This window comes from Monodon monoceros, unplaced genomic scaffold, assembly GCF_005190385.1.
Source record: "Monodon monoceros isolate NGI ecotype Baffin Bay Population unplaced genomic scaffold, NGI_Narwhal_1 Super_Scaffold_20, whole genome shotgun sequence".
Classification (NCBI taxonomy): Eukaryota; Metazoa; Chordata; class Mammalia; order Artiodactyla; family Monodontidae; genus Monodon; species Monodon monoceros.
In genome coordinates this window covers 132,855,706-132,870,752 of record NW_021703777.1, presented here as the reverse complement: position 1 = coordinate 132,870,752, position 15,047 = coordinate 132,855,706, and the positions used below count along the sequence as shown (strand labels likewise).

The 15,047-nt window shown below is 54.7% G+C and overlaps 1 protein-coding gene and 2 long non-coding RNA genes across 5 annotated transcripts in view; 1 reads left to right on the top strand and 2 right to left on the bottom strand.

Moving 5' to 3' along the window:
• The window catches only part of TBC1D14 (TBC1 domain family member 14), a 103,070-nt gene extending 102,019 nt beyond the window's left edge, over positions 1 to 1,051 (bottom strand). Inside the window, exon 1 of one of the 2 annotated variants that reach the window (XM_029234768.1) lies at positions 904 to 1,051. The gene's annotated coding sequence lies outside the window, so the exon portion shown is untranslated. Of the gene's footprint in view, positions 1 to 312; positions 558 to 903 lie in introns of those variants that run through there. The other variant, XM_029234771.1, reaches the window with a different exon arrangement.
• A 962-nt stretch (positions 1,052 to 2,013) lies between these two features.
• On the bottom strand, positions 2,014 to 4,318 carry LOC114902510. The gene is made up of 3 exons (XR_003795524.1): positions 3,535 to 4,318; positions 3,300 to 3,361; positions 2,014 to 2,031 (listed from the first exon to the last, which is right to left on the bottom strand). It is a non-coding gene; the product is annotated as an uncharacterized LOC114902510 (long non-coding RNA).
• Positions 4,319 to 5,129: 811 nt separating this feature from the next.
• LOC114902509 lies at positions 5,130 to 12,268 on the top strand. Of its 2 annotated transcripts, none has more exons than XR_003795523.1 (3): positions 5,130 to 6,472; positions 7,406 to 7,493; positions 10,036 to 12,268. It is a non-coding gene; the product is annotated as an uncharacterized LOC114902509 (long non-coding RNA). The 2 variants fall into 2 exon arrangements; XR_003795522.1 differs by having other exon boundaries at positions 5,130 to 7,493; positions 10,036 to 10,196; positions 10,464 to 12,268.
• Positions 12,269 to 15,047: the final 2,779 nt, after the last annotated feature.

Here is a 15,047-nt window from a genome sequence, read left to right as displayed (position 1 = left end):
CGCGAGCTGCCCGCAGCCAACAGCGGCGCGCGCCCTCGCCCCGCCCCGCCCCGCGCGCCCTCGCCCCGCCCCCTGCCTGCGCAGGCTGCTCTTCCGCCCGGGCTGCCGCGCCCAGCCGGGCTGCCGCCGCTCCTCAAGCTCGACGCTCGTCCAGCTGCCCCTCCTCCGGCCCGCTCGCCCGCCCGCCACGGGCTTCAGAGCGGCGTTGCCGGACCTTTTCTCTCCCGAAGGGCAAGAGGAGCCTGTGGGGAGGCCTGAGGGGATTTTCATGCCCGCAGACCCCCCGTGAACACCCATCAGGGGCTTCCTTACCTGGTCGGCTCCACCCGCGGCCATCTTGGAAGTGGGAAGCGCCCGGGAGGGGGAAGGGGCACGAGCGGGCAGCGACCAGGCGTGGGGAGCCGAGCAGCGGAGCGCATCGATGGGCGCCCCTGCCCCCGAGCAGGTGCGCAGGGGAGGAAGAGCCCGGACCCCACCTGGCCGCCTGCGAGAGACCAGGTGGGCAAGATCCGAGCTCGGGCCCGGGACGTACAGCCTCGGGAAGGTCGCTTTGAGGTTTTCCCTGCCGGGCCTTAGTCTCTTAATCTGTAAAACGGGCTTTTCTGTTAGTTGTCTTTTATCGAGCTGTTACGCAATGCATAGCGCCGTGCCTCCCCAAACTTGTCTGCACTTCAGCATCTCCTGGGGATCTTTGAAAATTTCAAAGCCCAGGCCACGCCCCAGGCCAACTGAATCAGTCTCTGGAGGTAAGGTACAGTTTTGGAAGCTGTGTAACGTGCAGACAAGTTTAGGAGCCGCTGGCCTAGCGTTCATGTGCATTACTTCCCGTCAATATTGCAGAAACTCCAGAGACAAGGTCTGTGATCAAAACCGTCGTACAGAGTGGGAGATGAAGTCACTTACCCAAGGTTCAGGGCTGGTCAGTAGCTGAGAGGGGTCAGAAACCAGATGCCCCGCCCCAGACCGCCTTCCAGGATCGTGGAAGGCCCTGAATAAGAAAGGTCTTGTTCGCTCGTTGTTGACCCCTACCTCATCCCCCTCCCTGAGCCAAACCGGGCTTATCTTGTTTATTGGTATGTTCCCTGAGCCTGAAAGATTATGTTCTGAGGACATCAAGGCAAGAGGAAAGACTCCAGTGGTTGGGAGCTGGAAGGCCTGGGTTCCAAGCTAGGATTGGCTCCTGCCAACCAGGACCCCTGAGGGCTGTCACGGCCAGAACTACCACAGAGGAAACCTCAGAGAGACAGCCAGCTACATCTAGCAGGGCCGTCGGGGACAGGAAGGGTGATCTCTCCATCACAGCGTCTGGAAGCATGCACTGGAAGATTAATTTGGGCTGTGGTCATTAGCGTTGGGCCGAAGGGCCCCTGACTTGTTTCTCCTGCCTGGGTCATGGCTCTAATAACTCTTAGCGCCTTTTATGATAGCAGGAGGGGTGAGAACTTTACAAAGGAAATGTGTTAATAGAATACACTAACACCCTTCACAGTGCTTCTGTTATGCTTAGAGCATAATGGAGGCTTTATAAATGCTTACATTTCTGGATGTCTTAAGGAAAACTAATAGCAGGTCTCTTTCAAGCCCCGCCCCCCCAGTGTGCCCCCCTGAGCCTATTTTAAGGAAACAGGAAAGTACAGACTTGCTTCAGGCCTGACTTAATTAGCAATTTAATACATCAGGTTAATAAATCTGCCTTTACAGTGTTCTTTGCGACTCCCCAAATCCCTTGGAGCCCTCATTGTCAGTCTTAGGGTTTTAAAACCCCACAATGACAGGAACCATTGTTCTACATCCAGAACCGAGGAAGTTTGTGGTCCGTGGGTTTGCATTTGGCGCCCTCTGTCTGCCTTCTCCTCACCCTCTCACCACCCTGCTGCCTCCCTGGCTCCCGCCCCTCCCCCTGCCGCAGCCCAGAGCTCCCCACTGGAGCCCATCTGTCACTTAACACCCTCAGTGTGATTTGACCTATTTCTTACCCCTTGTCATCAGCACCCAGGAGTGTTCTAGATGAATCCTCATTGCAACTTCAGCCTAACAAAATTAAAAATACAGTGAACAAGATTAGCTGCGTGGCAGTGGGCACTCACGTCACCTCTCAGAACCTCAGCACCTCCCAGCCCCCGTCTCTGATACGGAGATGAGAACTGTATCAGGGTGGTCGGTGCCGTGTCCCCCTCTGCTGGCTCACTGCTGCCTGCCTGGGGGAAGCCATCCCGGCTCCCCTGTGCAGACCTAACCGCCAGGCTCCCAGACTGATTCTCACCTGGTCGCTCCTTTGGGGGCTGTAAAGCTGCCGCTTGATGTAGAGAAGCACCAGGCCTGCAGCTGCCTCACCTCAGTTCCAGGCACAGGACTGGTGGGTGGTGGCCTGGCCTGGATCAGCCCTGAAACCTTCCCTCCCTTCCCTTCCCCAACTTTCCCCATCTCAACAAGGCTCTGAGCATCTCCGCCTCCCAAACTGTGTGAGGATTAAATGTAAAACAACTGTCTGGGGAATTCCCTGGTGGTCCAGTGGTTAGGACTTCGCGCTTTCACTGCTGAAGGCCCGGGGTTCAATCCCTGGTCAGGGAACTGAGATCCCACAAGCCACACGGCACGACCAAAAAAGAAAAGAAAAAACCCAGCTGTCTGGTTTTGTCAGTTTCTGGCATATTTGAGGGAGCTCTTCCTAGCAATATAATGTAGAGAAAGTCAACCCGCCAAGGTGAGGAGAGATGCTAAGATTCTCCAGGGACCCCGCGGAGGGACTTCTTCAAGCCTGACCTGTGAGCCTTCCCCAAGCTCGCCAAGCAGGAGTGGGAAGCCCTTCCCAGGGTGACTGAGTCCCACGGAAGGCAGCCCTGAGCCCACTGTGTGCCGGCGCCCTGGGCTCCGGGAACAGCAGAGTGACTGATAGCCCACAGTTCCTGCGCCCACGGAGCCCCCGTCTCGAGGGGCAGACAGACGTGGCACCTCGCAAATGCACTCACATCCCCTTACCAGGACAATAGGAACTCACCAGGGGCAGACCCCAGAAGGGTCACCAGCAGGGTGTCGGAGCTGGCGGGACCCTCTAGAGTCCTCAAGCCCACCCCTCTCATTATTCAGTGGGGAAAGTGAGGCCCAGAGACAGACGTGGGGAGGGGCCCAAGGTCAGGTGGGGAAGGGGGTGGGCACAGGACCCTGGCCAGCAGCCTCCGCCCCGCCAAACGCCCTGTGCACCTCTTCTCGGGAGATGTGGGGTTCTAGTCTCCCAAATGCATATTTTGCCCCCGACTCTTCCCCAGCCCCGGGAATGCGTGAATAAACCTTTGTCATACCTGCACTCCCGTGCTGTGCTGGCTGTTTGGCCCCATCACCACACCTACTGGCACGTTGACTCCTGCTTTACAGGTGGGGAAGCAGGTGCGGGGAGGTGAGGCCGCTCAGCTTGGCCCTCACAGCTTGCCCCCCACTGTCCAAAAGCTCCCGCCCACTCGCTATCCTCCCTCCCACCCTCCTTGCCCCCAGCTTCTGTTCAGGGCCACCGGGGGCCCAGGGTGGGAATGAAAGTACCGGCGGCAGTGGTCACACTTCACTTGTGAGTGTCAGCGGGCCGTCCCCACCAGGCAGAGGCAGATTGAGCAACCATCATTTATTTCCAAAGAGCTTTCCGCTGGCCCAAGGGCTTTCAGAAATCCAGGAAAGCCCATCTTTTCTGTCTTCATTCCTTGGAATAAAGGAATACACTGTGGAGCTGGAAGTTCTCATTTTTAGGACACAATGCCTGGAACTTGGGTTTGCCTTGTTGCTTCTGAAAATTGATCAAGATGAGGGAAAAAAACAAAGTCAAGAGTAGCCCAGGTAGCTGGAGGTAAGCCTTCCAGCAACCTCAGGCCCAGAGAAGATGGCCAGAGACACGGAGACGGAAAAGTGTCATAACAACCAGAGTAGTCACCACGAACCTCTGCAGTTTGCGGCAAAGAAGCAGCATCAGACCCTCACAACCAGACCATCAACTCGTATTCTACTCAGTTTTAACAAGGGCAGTTACCTGTTTCTTACCTGCAGAGGTGAAAATCAGTGAATTCAGGGAGGTGGAACTCCTAGAAGTATTACAGCACATTTATAAAAGGGAGAAGGCGTGGCTCCAGCAAAAGAGAAAATTATAACACACTGAATCCTTTTCACCTAATAGTGCACTTGAAGGGAGCTGTCCTTGTAAAAAAAAAATACCCCCAAAGTCAGGCAAAAACTGTTGTAAAAATATGCTCACTCTAGTGCTACTTACAACAGTGAAATGGATATGATGTGGATGTCCAGTCATGGGGGAAGCTTAACTAACTGGAGGGACTTCTATGCAGCCATTTAAAAAATCTTTAGGGCTTCCCTGGTGGCTCAGTGGTTAAGAATCCGCCTGCCAATGCAGGGAACACGGGTTTGAACCCTGGTCCGGGAAGATCCCACATACCGCGGAGCAGCTAAGCCCGTGCGCCACAACTACTGAGCCCGTGCTCTAGAGCCCACGAGCCACAACTACTGAGCCCACATGCCACAATTACTGAAACCCACGCGCCTAGAGCCGGTGCTCCACAACAAGAGAAGCCACCACAATGAGAAGCCCGCGCACCTCAAGGAAGAGTAGCCCCTGCTCGCCGCAACTAGAGAAAACCCACACGCAGCAACAAAGACCCAATGCAGCCAAAATTTAATTAATTTTTAAAAATAAAATTAAAAAATCTTCAAGTAGTTTATTATAGCAAAGAGGAAATGCATAAGTTGTAAGAGTGATACTGAATTTTAAATAAAACAATCATAGAATATGGAATGTCATCCACAGAAACAAACAGAAACACTCAAATGATATCAGAACACACATGATTACCTTCTGATTATGTATTTTGAAACTTTTAGATTTCCCGCAACAAACGAATGCTCTATTTATAATTTTTTTTTTTTTTGGCCACGCCACGTGGCTTGTGGGATCTTAGTTCCCTGACCAGGGGTCGAACCCATGCCCCCTGCAGTGGAAGCGCAGAGTCCTAGCCACTGGCCGTCAGGGAATTCCCCTGGAATATTATTATTCTATTTATAATGTAATAATATTATTATTACTATATTATAATAGTAATATTATAATAGTATTACTATTATAATATTATTCTATTTATAATAATATTTAAATATTATTCTATTTATAATGAGATGTGTTAAGATACTGACTGATGGGTAACCGACAAGATTCAAGAGGCACAGTAACCTGAGGCCATCGGATGAGGGCTCTGCACCCTGTCCCTTCTCATCAAAGCACGACAAGTCCTGTCACCATTTTGTCAGTGGGAACACGCGTGCTCCAGGGGGTTAGGTAATGAATGCACAGCCAAACACACTTGCTGTGATGGGAGTGCTGACCACAGAGCCCTGTGACTACGGTCTGTGTGTTCTACCGTCTGTAACAGCGTCTCTAGCTGCCCTAGCAGCCCCATGATGCTGTATTGTTGCCCCATTTTACTGGGGACACTTGAACCAGTGGGGTCTGGTGCCCAAATCAAAGGTCACTAATTCTCAGAGCATCCCAAGTAATTGCTTGGAGGAAGTAAGTTATAATGAAACCAACAGACCCTGCAAAGTATGGAATGCACAACCTGGCGATGGTAGGTGGGGTGGGGGGGGGGGGGGTGTGGTGCAGGGGACCCCCTGTGGCTTGCGGCTCACTGATGCTTAAGAGGAGCCCAGGGCTGGAGGCCTTAAGGCTCTAGGTACTAAGAAACCACAGAAAGCACGTGGGGATGGGGCTCTGCGTTACAGCACACCACAGTGGAATTTTCCAAATAGCCTTGTTTTTTAAAGGCATCGCCCCGTTGCCTTCTGCTGCCTCCACCCTCAGAAAGCGAAACCCGATTTAGAAGCTGCGGGATCAGGTCTCCCGTGGGAGCCACGTGAGATGGGTGCAGAGGGCAGAGGTGGCAGGGGATACAGATGCTTCTCACGCCCGATCATCCACTGCGGGAAACTCTCCCGCCCCTTCCACGCGTGAGGCTCCCCGGAAGCACCTCGAACTCTGTAAAGTCCTCCCCTTTGCACCTGCTCTGCCCTCTGCCTGGACCTCCTGGGATTCCCTTCTCCTCTACTTCCTAGTCCCCTCTGGTGTGTGGCTCAGAATGGTACCCCAGGTGCTCTGACCCTCGGAATAGCATCCCCGACTCTCACCCAACTCCCACCCGAGGCTGTGCAGGGCTCCAGCAGCCCCTGGGCCACCTCCCAGATGCCTTACCGCCTTGTCTGGTCTCTTTGCAGTCACCAGGTCCCCAGCGGGTAGCCAGGGCCCACACGGAGGAGGGGGAAGAGCGTAGCCTGCCTGAGCCCTGCGCAGTGTGTGTCTACCCTCTTCGTCCTCGCAGTCGCCCATGTCGCCGAGAAGAACTGAGGCTCACGCGGGGGAACGTTACATGCCCACGGCCCCATAGCTGCGAAGGACACCAGCAGGATTGGCAGCCAGGCCGTCTGGCTCCGGGTAACATACGATGTGGTGCTTGTTTGGTGATGACGGACGGGACACCTGGGGTGAGGCCCTGCCCATGCCACACTCTCCCCACCCCTCCTTCCCCACTGCCCCTCCACAAGAGACCCCATATTTTCCAGCCCCTGAGAAGTTGATGATAGTAGAGAACATGGAATCCCAGCTCTGGTGTTTACTGTGTGACTTTGGGCAAGTTACTTAACCTCTCTGAACCTCGGTTTCCTCTTTCAGAGGAAGGGGTGTCCCACATACCTCCGGTGGGGGAGGGGTTTAATACGTGTTGTCTTTCTTCCTGACGCATCTACCCGCCCTGACCTAGCGACTTCAACCTCTCCCTTTGCTCCTCCATCCTAAGCCAACCTTAGATATCGCCCACCTTAGAGGAACCTGTTGGATGCACTCCATGTTCCTCTTCTTGCCAAACCTCAGCCACTATTTTCTCCTAACTCATCCACCCACCAACCAACAGCTCCTGAGACACACACACACACACACACACACACACACGAGTTGGGCCCAGCTCCCTCCTGGCTACAGAAGTTGGCTTCCTAAATGTCCCAGCACCGAGTCCAGCCGCTGTCCTTCCTCCGTCCTCCACCTGGAGTGGAGGAGGTTCTTAGCTCTCACAAAAACGCCCCTGGCGGCTCCTTGCCATTCCCCCTCCAGAGCGGCCACCCCTCCTCTTTGGGGAGGGAGCAGGCCTCAGCCTGCCCACCCCTGGGTCTCTGCCCTGAGGGGCCTCACACAAGCCTCAGGCTGGCTGACCTTCCTCCCCCTCCACCAAGTGTCACCCATCAGGAGACCTTCCCTCCCGCTGCCACTCCACCCCCAACCCCCAGATACTGTAGGCACCCTCTCTGCACCAGGCTCTGATGCCCAGCTGATACCCGGTGCGCGCCTGAACGAGGTCCACCTCTGCCCTTCAAGGTCTCAGAAGTCTCCAGGAAAAGCCTTCAGCTTCTGCCGGGTCGCGCTGATTCTCTGAGCACTGGCTGCCCACTCCCTCCTACGGAGGGTGAGCTCATGGCTGGGAGACAGTTGGCTGCGAGGCTTTTGTTCTTGTTTGAATCTGGGCGGGGGGACTTCCCAAGGACAGGCCTGCAGAGGTGAAGGTGAGGGTGTGTGGGCCCGAGAGGAGCAGCGTAGCAGCCAGGGTGACAAGTAGACAGAGGGGGGCGGATCCACCTCCAAACTGCTGCCTCTTCATTTGCACCCACCCCCCTACAGCCACCAGGCCACCAGCCCCGATCTCTCCAGGACCCCCTCCCAGATCCGGCCCCAGCCTAACCTTGCAGCCTCGCCGCCGCCTTCCCATCCAGACTGGTGTTTTCCAGACACGTCACAATCCTGGCTGCACAGACCCCGCCTTTGCTTGTCCCGTTCCTTCTGCCTGGACCCCCTCCTGCCTTCTCCAGCCAACCCTGGTCCCCTTGGCCACGTGCCACCCCCAGCTCCCACACCTGGCAGAGCTGGCCACGCCCTCCTGAGAGGCCCGGGAGCCCCTTGCTCATCCCCGTGGCCCTCCGTGCTGGGCACGTGGCAGGCGAACCAGATTATCCGAGGGGGTGGCAGCCGCCGGATTAGGGGTCTCCCAACCCCACGCAGCCTGGCCTGGGACGTGCTCAGTCGTCAACACCCGCCCTCCTCCTGCCCTGCGGGGGTGGGGCTGGGCTTGGGGGAGGGGCTGCCCCTAAACTCTAAAATGGGCCAAGAGATCGGCCAAGAGCCACACGTGAGGTGTGCTGTCTGGAGCCGCAGGGGGACCAGGCCGAGCACCCTGGCCTCTGGTTTTCTCCTGGAGATCCCTCTCTGGGCCCTCTTGACATAGCCTCAGGTCCTGGTCAGTGGCCTCTAGAATTGTCTGTCCACCTGCCTCCCCGTTAGGCTGTGAGCCTAACCCTGGCACACAGGAAGTGCTCAGGACGGTTTGAGGATGGCTGTTCCAGGCATCAGGGTCCCCCCTCCAGGCATCCCCAATCCCAGTGGGCCCAGCCCTCCAGGGAGATCCAGGCTTCACCCAACAAGCACAACCACTCCCTGGGTGGGACGTCCAGAAAAGATTGGCCTGGGGCTGCCCAGGGGCGCTGAGCAGAGCTGGGTTTGGGCTTCAGGGGCAAGAAAGAAAAAGCTGGTCACTCCCCCAGGGTCCACCAGGCTCCGGGCGCCTTCCCCGGGGGCCTCTTCGCATGCAGGGCCAGTCCCCATTTTCCTGTCCCCAACTCCAGCTCCTCCCCTGGGCCCATGCCAGGCTCAGCTGCCTCCTGTCCCAGAAGGAGACAAACCTCTTCCGAGGCCTGCTCCCAGCTGCCACTACCTCTTGCCAAACCTGCGCAGCCGAGCTTCCAGAAAGAGCGATCCGCACACTCGGGTCCACACTGCCTCGCACCCTCTCACTGCCCTTGACATGCAGGGCTGGGCCGCCCTGCTCTGCCCGCCTCTGCTCCCCCAGCACATGGTGGCGGTTGGAGACACCTGTCTGGCACTGGCTTGTCTTGACTTTGCCCTTCTCTGAGCCTCGGTTTCCTCATCTGTAAAATGCGGATGACTGTCGCCACCTCCCTGGGCTCTTGGGAGCCCGTGGGGAGGTGCACCCCTGGGGAGAGGCAGGGCTGCAGTGGCAGGTGGGGTTCTGCGTGGAAGGGGCAGGCATAGCACCACCTAGAGGAGGTGAGCGGGGGTGTGCCAGGGAGCCCTGAGCCGGGCCCACATTCTGGGGGACACAGAGCCTCCCTCAGCGCCCCATCGAGGCTCCCGGCAGATGTCTACATTGGAGACATAGGAGGGGCCCAAGAAGCCGCCCTGAGCCCCTCCAGAGGCCTATGCAGGGAGACCACGTGGGGTCAGGAAAGAGACCCAAGCCAGGACACTGGGGTCAGCACCCCATCCCAGTGTGACAATGGGGTGGCATATTTAACATGCCTGAACTTCAGTCTCCTCATCTGTGAAATGGGCACATCAGGAGGGCACGGAGTGTGTGGCACAGACAGAGCTCCAACGTGTGTGTGGAGTGAGACAAGCTAGAATTTCACAAGGATGATTTTAGATGTACAGGGATTAGCACTTGCATTTTTATGTGTTTTCCATATTAGAGGAAGGGACTTCCCTGGCGGTCCAGTGGTTAAGACTCTGAGCTTCCGCTGCAGGGGGCGCATGTTCGATCCCTGGTTGTTGAAGTAAGATCCTGCGTGCCATGCAGTGCAGCAAAAAAAAAAAAAAAAAAAGATATTAGAGGGAAAGGCTGGCCTTCCGTTTGCAGAAGATATAAAGCATCTTCACAGAGACCCTGAGTGGCCCTCGAAGGGGCGAGGGCCCAGGTAGTTTGTGTTCCTGTTCGTTAAATGGCTGGTGGTGTGATTTTTACCCTAGGTACTTTTTACAGGTTAAAAAAAAAAAAAAGCATCTTTTATCATTACTAAAATATTTACCAAATTATCTCGTGCGTGCCGGGTCATGTGGTAAAAGCTTAGGACCAAGAAATGATTCAGAAACAATCTCTTCTCAGCTTGTAGAGGAGACGTGTAAAACGATATTTTATTTTTTTCAAACTTTTACTTTAGCTCCATGTGAGAGTAATAGCCACCGTGGAAAATCTGGTGAATGCAGATGGGTCCGCAGAAGAAAATACACGGTGCCTGCCACCCTCCCTTCCAGAGAGAGCCACTGGCGTGGGAGCCACTCAGACGTCCCCTTTGTCTTCTTTCCCTATGGACTACCCTCTGTGAGTAACAGTCAGCCCCGATGCGGTCCTTCTCTGCTGCTTATTCGGTGCAAGCCGCCTCTGTGAGCTGCACCTTCCTCATCTCTGAAATAGAGCTTAAAAAGCGTTTCCTCCCCCGTGGGACAGTGTGAAGTCGAGTGCAGCAGTGAATGTGGAGTGGTGTAGCCGGCGGGGCGGCAGGTGCTTGGTAGACAGTGGCTGCTGTGTGACGATGAGCAGAGTGTCTGTAGGCTATTCATTTCTCTTTATCGCCCTCCGACGTCACAGCCCAACCTCTTGCTCTCCGGATGCAGAAACTGAGGCCCAGGGAGGAGAGGGTTACAGGAGTGAAGATGAGAACCCAGCCTTCTCCTCTCCTGCCTGGGACCCACCATGGCCGGGCACGGCCTTAGAACATCTAATCCTACCCCTTCTGGGCTGTGGCCCCTGCAGTAAAGAGTGAAGTTTCTCGAAGGCGCCTGCTTCCCCACAAAGCCTGCCTGTTCGTCTGAGATGGTTGGCAAAGCATTGCTTTTGCATAAATGACACTGGTTCTCGAGCCCCAGTGGTCTCTCTGGAGAGTCTAGGGAGGCGGGGCTGCTTCTCTGTCAGAGGTTTTAGAACATCTTCCTGGTGTGAGACAATGTTTTGTGAACTTCCACGGAAAGCACTGGGTGTAAAATCAAACCTATGGAATGGTGTTGACTGTGAAACATGCCTATAGAAATTAGCCTGTGGTGGGGTTTTACCACATACATGTTATAATTTGTTAACTTTCAAAATTTCTACAATCTTATTTTTTCTTTCTTTCTTTTTATTTTATTTTTTTTTTAACTTGCGGCATGCAGGGTCTTAGTTGTGGCACGTGGGATCTAGCTCTCTGACCAGGGATTGAACCCGGGCCCCCTGCATTGGGAGCGTGGAGTCTTAGCCACTGGACCACCAGGGAGGTCCCTTATTTTATCTTCATAATCAGAGTTTTAAAATCTTTACTAAAATAAGGTGGTGCAAGGGAGCAGAGTGACAGGTCTGCAGCGAGGTTACACTCCTCCCCACTGCCCCGGTTCACACATCCTCTGGGAGCGCCCAACCTGAGTGTGAGGGGCTCGTGGGGAGCAGAGGCAGGCACAGTCCCAGTCTTCGTGAAGCCTGTGGTTTTAGGCGGGGGAGACATGGATCAAATAGTCACACAAAGTAGAGATACGGAAACTGTGACACATGTCACCAAAACATGTACTGGGGTTTGGGGAAGGGGGTTGTCCTGGTCCAGGAGGCTGAGACCTGAAGGCCGGTGGGAATTAGTTGGGGAAGGGGTGGAAAGAGCGCCCAGCATAGGGACAGCATGTGCAAAGGTCCTGTGGTGGTGGCGGGAGCAACCGTGGGGAGGGTCCACCAGCACGGCTGGGGCTGAAGAGGGGGTAAATGTGAGCGGTGAGGTCAGCTTTGCAGTTTGCAAAGATCGCACTGTCTGCAGTGCCAAGAACGTCTGGGTGCCTTGACAGTACAGCTTCGAAAGGCCAGGAGGAAGCCATCTATGAAGTTAAGCCACCCCTCGAGGGATGCAGGCAGGCGGAGGCAAACGAGAGTCCAGCGGCAAGAAGAGGTCTGCGCAGACCCGTGGAGCCCGCAAGCGCTGCTCCCCTGGCGCCCAGGTGGCTGGGGGGGCGGCCCAGGGTCTGAAAGGGTGGAAGGAAGGCTCCCTCTTCTCCACCACGTCTGCCGCCCAGCAAGGCGTGGGGCAGCCCAGGGAGGGGCTGGACACTGATTTTACACTCCATTCGCAAGCAGCAGGACTTCGGTTTTAGAGTGCTGATGGGGAACCGTCCCCCGGCCAGACAGAGCGAGGCTGAGCGAGCTGTGCATTTGCCTCTGGGAGGGGGCGTGCCCTGCGTGCGGGGGCTGAGAACCCGCCGGCTCCCTCCCTAGACGGTGCAGAACCAGCGGAGCTCCTGCCTCTGAGACAGTCGGGGACGGAGGCCCAGACGTCGCCTGCCACGCCTCCTTTGGAGCCAGCCGGACTCTTCAGAGTTAGGCTCTACTGCTGACTGCTGCTCACTGTGTCCACTTCTAACTTATTTGTTTTTTAATCTTGAGAGCCTTTTTTTTTTTTTTGCGGTACGCGGGCCTCTCACTGTTGTGGCCTCTCCCGTTGCGGAGCACAGGCTCCGGACGCGCAGGCTCAGCGGCCATGGCTCACGGGCCCAGCCACTCCGCGGCACGTGGGATCTTCCCGGGCCAGGGCACGAACCCGTGTCCCCTGCATCGGCAGGCGGACTCTCAACCACTGCGCCACCAGGGAAGCCCGAGAGACATTTTTATTGTGGAAAATTTCAAACATATACACAGTGAACCGTAGAGTGATCCCCTAGGTACCCATCTCAGCACTGGTTATATTCTGCTCTTCCTGTCACCACCCCATATTCTTGTTATTTTTATTTTTCCTGGATTCACTTAGAGTGTATCTCAGATATATCAGAACCCATGAAAATACTTCAGCTTGTTCCATGCACATCTTTAGTAGTAAGGTTTTTTTTTTTGAGGCATAATCATAATATCGTCAGATACCTATAAAATTAACAATAATTCCTCAATGTTTTATAATTCCCCAATTATCTCTAAAAATGTCTTCTTATAGTTTGTTCAAATCAGGTTCTGGGAAATTCCCTGGCAGTCCAATGGTTAGAGCTCTGCGCTTCCACTGCAGGGGGCACGGGTTCGATCCCTGGTCGGGGAATTAAGGTTCTAAATCAGGTTCCAAAAGCAACACACTGCACTTGGTAGATGGGTCATTACGTCTCTTTTAGTCTGAAATAGTTCTCCCTTGGTTTGTTTTTCCTACGCGATATATTTGATGACATTGCGTTATTTGTCTTGTAGAATTTTCTGAATTATGGATTTAGAGGACTGTACGTTTGTGGTGGTGTTCAACAAGCTCCTCTAGCCCCAGTATTTCCTATAAACTCAGTTTCATCCCAAGCAGCGGTCCTCAATTTTGCCCCCAAGGAACATTTTGCAGTAGCCTCTGAAGAGAGCCCCTTAGGAGGCACTGCGCTGGGGGTGGGAGTGGGACCAGTAGAGTGGTCTGCGTCTAGGGGTCACTCCCAGCATCCACGCACGTGTACTTCCTACATGTCCCATCAGGAGGGACAGCTCATCCCACTCTTAGCAACACCGCCTTGGACTGGGGGGTCCCGGTGCTGTCAGCACATCACCTGATAATTCTGCAGCCATTCGTAATCGTGGTCTAGATCAACCATCCGGGTTGCGGGATGGTGAGACCTTTTTTTTTATTTTTAGTGTAATGCAATTATGACTTTAGTACTTTCTCACATACTGTTTACAAAGGGCTTTCCCATCCAGGATCGAATAACCAAACTCACAGCTATGCTGGAGGCGGGCCCAATAATCTTCCTCTTTTTTTTTCAATTGATTTTTACTGGAGTATAGTTAATGTACAGTGTTGTGTTAGTTTCTGCTGTACAGCAAAGTGAATCAGTTATACATATACATATATCCACTCTTGTTTAGATTCTTTTCCCATATAGATCATTACAGAGTATTAACTAGAGTTCCCTGTGCTACACAGTAGGTTTTTGAAAAAACTAATTAATTAATTATTACTCTTTTTTGGCTGCGTTGGGTCTTTGTTGCTGCACGTGGGCTTTCTCTAGTTGTGGCGAGCGGGGGCTACTCTTGGTTGCGGTGCACGGGCTTCTCATTGCAGTGGCTTCTCTTGTTGCGGAGCACGGGCTCTAGGCACATGGGCTTCAGTAGTTGTGGCACGTGGGCTCAGTAGTTGTGGCTCACGGGCTCTAGAGCGCAGGCTCAGTAGTTGTGGCACACGGGCTTAGCTGCTCCGCGGCATGTGGGATCTTCCCAGACCAGAGTTCGAACCCGTGTCCCCTGCACTGGCAGGCGGATTCGTAACCACTGCGCCCCCAGGGAAGCCCTATACCGTAGGTTCTTATTAGTTACCTATTTTATACATAGTAGCGTGTCTAAGTCAATCCCAATCTCCCCATTTATCGATACTCTTCTGATAATTTTCTCCAGACAAGGAGGCTGAGATCAGAGAAGGGAAGGGGCACAAGACCCCACAGCTCAATAGGAGAAGCAGGCCAGGCCTGGGCAGGGCCGCCGCCCAGAGCTCCATTCACTGGAGGATGCTGAGCTCATGCAGCTGCGGAGAAGGGAGGGAAGGCCCTGTGATCTTCTTTTAAAAGCTACAGAAGTTCTAAAGGGTTCTCTGCTGTGCATCAGCTGTTTCGAGCATCCCTCTCCAACCTCAGAGACCACTGCCCACCCATGACACAAAGGGTGGCCCGGCTCACACCCCTTCAGGCCTCCTGCCACCTCCAGGATGAGACCCAAACCCTCTCAAGCCCCTCCCACATCTGTCTTCCCATCTTTTCCCACATCACTGTCCCCACCCCAGCCAAACCCAACTGGGACACCGAACTCGGATTCTGATACACTAACAGGAGACTTCTGCTACGGCTTGACCAGCTGCTCTCGGTGGGCACTAAGGAGGGGGTTAACCCTTGTCCAGCACCCATGTGTGCAGGCACCTTATTGCTTTTAACACTGGGGAGTGGGTTTCACCTTTTCAGCTTTCACATGAGAAAACTGAGGTTTGGAGAGGGTGACCGGCTTGCCAAAGGGGGCCGGAGCTCATGAGGAGCCGTGTAGGACAGCCTCGGCCCGGACTTCTTCCAGGTGGCCCCAGGCAGCCACCTCCCCGGGGCTGGGAAAAGGTGGGCCCCAGAACGTGTGGCGGAGAGCTCCACTCCACACGCCGTCGGAGCTCCCTGTGCCGGGCCTTGGTCTCCCGTGCTTTCTGTCCTCTGCAGTGCACTGGAGAGCGGTCACTGC